General features: G+C 37.2%; 1 pseudogene; it reads left to right on the top strand.

The window, feature by feature from the left end:
• Positions 1–2,312: 2,312 nt before the first annotated feature.
• LOC129728296 (serine protease snake-like) lies at positions 2,313–3,380 on the top strand (annotated as a pseudogene).
• Positions 3,381–5,760: the final 2,380 nt, after the last annotated feature.

The following is a 5,760-nucleotide window of genomic DNA, read 5'->3' as shown; positions in this document are numbered from 1 at the left end:
AGTTCGACGAACTGAGCATTTTTTGTATGTGTGTGTGTGTGTAACGCTCTCCCAATCTCACTTGATTTTCTCAGAGATGGCTGAGCCGATTTCAATGAAATTAATTGCAAATGAAAGGTCTAGTTGCCCTATAAGACCCTATTGAATTTTTTTGTAATCTGATTTCTAGTTTAGAGGTTATGTATCAAAATGTAAAAATCACGAAGTTGTAAATCACGGATGTAGTAGTTTCACGAATATCTCAGAAACTACACAACCGATTTGAACAAAATTGGTTTCACATGAACGGGCTACCTAAAAACCCTTAACTTTCGATTTTATGAAGATTGAACATGTGGTTTAGAAGTTATGGAAAGAAACGTGTTCTGGAGACTATTCAATCTCACTCATGTTTCTCAGAGATGGCTGGACCGATTTTCATGAAATCAGTGTCATATGGAAGGTCTTGTTGCAGCGGGGGCCTAGCGTGGTTGGTAACGTCTCCGTCAACCACGCTCGACGCCTGGGTTCGAATCCCACCGCCGACATAGCTGTCGATGGTTGTGAGGTGGCGTGATCCACTCACAACCAACCCAACTTGGTCTAGATTCAATCCTAGTCGACATCGGGAGATTTTCTGAGGCGAAAAATCTCTGGGATCACGCCTTCCATCGCATGAGGAAGTAAAGCCGTTGGCGCCGGTCCGTTAATAAACGGGTCGTGAGTTAGGGTCCTCGGTGTGGAGTCGCCTCCCTGGGCGTCGGTGATTGGCCACAACAGTGGCGGAACTAGACCGACGGAAAATAAGCGAGAATAAAAAAAAAAATCTTGTTGCCCCATAAAACCTTATCGATTTTTTTTTTTGCAAACAAATTATTTCTTTGCCTGTTATGTTTAAAAATGTGAAATCCAGCTATGAAAAGAAACATATTCCGAAAACTACTTGAGCTCACTCAATTTTCTCAGAGATGGTTGAACCGATTTCCACAAAATTAGTGTCAAATGAAAGGTCTAGCTACCTTATAACACTTTATTGAATTTTGCTGTAATCGGACTTTAACTTCGCCTGTAATGTATCGAAATGTGAAAATCACGAAACTTCATTATCTTAGAAACTACACAACTGATTTGAACAATATTGATATCAGATGAACGGGCTAGTTAAGGGTTAACTGATGAATTATGGTTGAACATGTGGTTTCAATGTTTGACCTCAACATGATTTAAACGTTCCCGGTATCGCTCGTGATTTAATTGTTCGAAATTAAGAGTAATATATTTTATTTCGCTATTTCTTAAGCACTAACATTACGTCAAATTTCATATTTTATACTTCAATTACAACATCAATATTTTAGAACCCAAAGAGTGAATATAAATAGCTTTATTAGATTTAAGCATTAATGTAAATCTATTTTTAAAAATAATAAGCTTGAATGAGAAAGGCTTAGTCTGACCGCTAGGTGGATTAATTTAGGTTTTTGACTATTGTTAAGTTTATTTCAAACAGTTTATTAGTGTTGTTTCTTTAGGTATCTATCTCCCAGATGGTCTCGAAGTATCGTACTGGCCTAACAAACCAGTCGTCGTAGGTGCGAGTCTCGACTCGGGAGAGACTGTTAGTGTCAGTTGGATCGTAGCGCTAGCCCCGCAATTGGCCTATACACTAAACTGTCGGCTGCGAAGTCTGTGTATAAATAAACAGAAGGTCAAGTTTCGAATCGGAATGTAGCACCAAGGCTTTGCTTTGCTTTCACTAACGCCTAATAAATCAAAGCTGCAACATTGAATCGTTCGAAAAATTCGTTAAATATAAGTCCTTTGGCGTATTTTGAAATGCAAATCTCAAATTACGTGTTTTATTTATTGATACCTCAAAAAAAGAAAAAGCTTAGATTATATTTTTGCTCGATAAAAGATGTCCTGATTTTTAACTCCGACCAAATGGTAACCCTTAATGAATGCCTAATTACGTAAAAACAAGTGCGGTAATTCCATGCATTGTCCGTCCGTGGGAGTAACTTTTCCTCAAGAAGCAATTTTGACCCGTGACACACTGATGTCACTGTTAATACAGAGTAGGACTGAGATATATTGCAATTGTAATTTCTTTCTCTAACAAAAATCATGGTTGATAGTGCCGAATGTTCCGAAAACAATCTAGAACAGTAAAAGAAGGCTGGATAATTCACGTTTTTAGGAAAATTTACCGCTGTTATTTTCTGCTGAACCTTCAGGCGGCCCATACTTATTTATTCGTATTGGAATCCACATTATTTTAAACAGGCCAGTCGAATTTGCTTGAAATAACAAATTTCAGAAACCTGTTAGAGATGGATACAGTTTTACACTGTGTTGTACTCCTGTTTATGTTGTGCCTCTTAGTTCAAGGTAATGTCCTAGGCAATTTATACTAATGCTTATAATTGTTTAATGTTTCTCTGTTCTTTCTCTGTTTCCCACTGATAGGGGAACGCATTTCGGAAACAAGTGAGTATGATTGGATCCAGTGGTCCAGTTTTGTTTCTAATTCGATTTGATTTTTTTTCCTGCAGAATGTTCCGAGTATCGTCAGCAAACCATTACAAGGGGATCAGTTATTAATCTGATGATAAATCCGGAACCTATTACATTTGAAAGCTTCAAATGTAGCAAAACCGTCGAACTTATAGTATGAGGAGAAGAAGCAAAGCCAAATAAATTCCCTCATCAAGCACTCCTTGGTTGGCCTTCTGTCGATAACCCGGAACAGTAAGATTTCCGTTGTGGCGGATCATTGATCTCCGAAGAGTACGTGCTAACTGCGGCCCACTGCTTCAGGAAGGGTAATCCGGTAATTGTCCGTCTAGGAGAGCACGATCTTCGAGATGATTTCGGCAATCGAGTTGATTTCGCCGTTGCCTTGGTTCAAAAACACCCTGAGTATCGTACTCCCAGCGTATATCATGATATTGCGCTGGTCAAACTACAGGAACCCATTCGAATTTCCGTTGTCATACGGCCGGCATGCCTATGGACTAGGATCGGTGTAAATGTATCTTCAGCGATTGCCACCGGTTTTGGATTGATTGGGGATGATGGAGAGATATCGGATGTATTGCGTAAGGTTAAGCTGGACTTTCTGAATAAGCAAAAATGTTTGGACGAGTATAGGAATCAGCGGGGTTTTAGACGAGGCATAATCAACGGACAAATGTGTATAGGCAACTGGTGGTAAGGATACTTGTCAGGGGGACTCCGGAGGACCAATACAGGTGCTTACGGAACCGAAGGGTTGTACTTATCATGTGCTGGGAATCACATCGAAGGGGCCAAAAGGATGTGGAATAGGCAAATCGCCGTCAATCTACACTCGAGTAGCAAGCTATCTGAATTGGATCGAGGGAATTGTTTGGCAGTGATCCATTTCACTTCCAAAATGTAGAATGTTCAATGTAAAATTTCAATAAGTTGGATTGATACCAAATAATAATGCTTCATGTGAATAGTACTAAATAACCATTACTTTTTTATCTTTACGAAAAATAAGCTTTAAGTTTTTAGAGAAAATCCACAATCCATGGTGCGTTTTTACCATTTTCCTTTTGTTATACTAAACAAAGGTTATAAAGTCGGTCGAAAAACGCAAAATTGATCCAAAGACCAGAGGGGCCGAGCGGTATATACCTTGCGACTCAGTTCGACGTACTGAGCAATGTCTGTTTGTGTGTATGTGTGTTGCCTGTATGTACATATGTGACGCAAAATACTAACGCACCTTTATAATAGAACGCAATATCCGATTTTGATGATTTTATATGCAAATGAAAGCTACTGTGCTCCCCCAGAATGCTACCGAGTGTTTTTTGATTATTGGCTTAGATTTTGAAATATTGATCAAAGAGTATTTTTTACTGAGGGTATTTAATTTTAAACACAGAATGAATCTGTTGAGGGCCAAGTGTTGTATACCAATCGACTCAGATCGTCTGAATGAACATTGCCTGTATATATGTGTATGTGTGTATGCACGTTTGTATTTGTAAGTATGTTGTTTATATGTGTAGTATAAAAAAATCGAACAAAAGAAAACAAAAAAATCCCACCTTTCACCGAATACATTGTTCGATTTAAGTGATTACAAGTGCAAATGGAAGCTTGAAACTCTTATGAAAATCATACTGAGCAAGTTTTTTATTGGTTGCTTGAATTTGAGAATATTTACCAAAGAATTTTTGAACATGGAGTATTTTACTTTTTGGATCATTTCTCTCTCTATCCTTTTTTTATATCATTTTCTCTCTTTCTCTCTTTCTCTCTTTCTCTCGCTCTCTCTCTCTCTCTTTTCAACTACTATTTATTTCTCAGAAAAAACTAAGAGAAAAAGACATCTGTGCATAATTTTTATATTTTGTGCAGTTCGTTCTAACTGATGTAAATAAATGAATCTTTTATTGTCAATAGCTTCAGAGAAAACTGCATGCTTATTTTAGTCCGATTCTCGTTTACTTGATACACTTCGCTTTTGTATGATTTAAATATTGTTTTCTAAATTTATTTTAAATTTATTTAAAGGTCAGTGCAAACAGAGTATCCATGTTATCCCGTTCCTCGTTTTGGCAGCAAGTTTTTTAAAGTTCTGAAAGTGTTTCAGATTTTACCATACAGCCTAGGTCTCCGACAAGAGTTACGTTCCTGAGTACACTTTTAACAGTCAAAATTCTAAAGTCTTGCGAAAAACTTCAAATTTGAAAAAATGCATTTGAAATAGAATTAATTTAACAACTCTTAACAGCATCTGATGTGTACTGGGAATTGACATTTCAACAGCAGTTATAGGAGTATCAATGAAATCCTTTAGCACTTGATCCCCACTGATTTTATCAAATTTTTTTGTTGATTTCTTGAAATACGTATGATTCAAGCAACTTTTCTATGGTAACAAAGCATTTAACGCGCTGTATAGTTCTGAACTATTATTTCTTGAGAGTAAGTTTGTAGGACTTTGATACAACCCGTAGAATATATCCGATGCTAATCCATAATCTATAATCATTATATTTTTTTTTTCTGGGTCTCGCGATTTTTGAAAACGAAGCCGTTGTGGTATTGAGAATGTATGTGAGATCCTCATCGAGGTTTGATTCAGTGATGTTATTTGGTTCACCCTCTGGAAAACTATTTTTTGAATTTAATTTTAAACGATATATGGTTAACTGGCATAACAAATTTATATGTATTAAAAGTTAGTATAAAATTATATGTAGTAATCTGCCGGTAACCGCAAGTCGGTCCCATCTGTAAAAATTTTAAAACGAGAAAACAGCTTCGAAAGATATTTTATTCACGATATTTTGACAATATTCATGCTAAAATATAGTTTGCATACTAGCCTGCACTAGTTACGTTGTAAAAACCACTGAAATCATTGATTTTATGATAAAAACCTTGAGTGTGACTGACTTGCCGTTACATTCTACACCGAAGAGAAAAGTAACCGCAAGTCAGTCACATTGCCATGTTGAAACTATAGTGCATATTGACGTGTTGTTATTCGTTGCCGTGGAAAGCTGTCAATTCTTCACTGTTAGAAAGTGTATGTTCATGAGAACCGTTTAAAAAATGACGACGTTGGAAAATCTCATGATGTACGGAACCGATGAAAGCTTATCCGGTGAGCACGCGGATGAAGAAACTGAAGCTGGGACTGCAGTTGGTTCATCCGACAACAAATGTCATGATGATCTAAATCCGTTTGAGGTTCGAGCATCACCTTTGGAGATAACTTGAATGATTACCTGG

The sequence above is a fragment of the Wyeomyia smithii genome, chromosome 3 (assembly GCF_029784165.1).
Source record: "Wyeomyia smithii strain HCP4-BCI-WySm-NY-G18 chromosome 3, ASM2978416v1, whole genome shotgun sequence".
Classification (NCBI taxonomy): Eukaryota; Metazoa; Arthropoda; class Insecta; order Diptera; family Culicidae; genus Wyeomyia; species Wyeomyia smithii.
The sequence above is the reverse complement of the archived record's forward strand: the minus strand, read 5'-3'. Positions and strand labels throughout refer to the sequence as shown.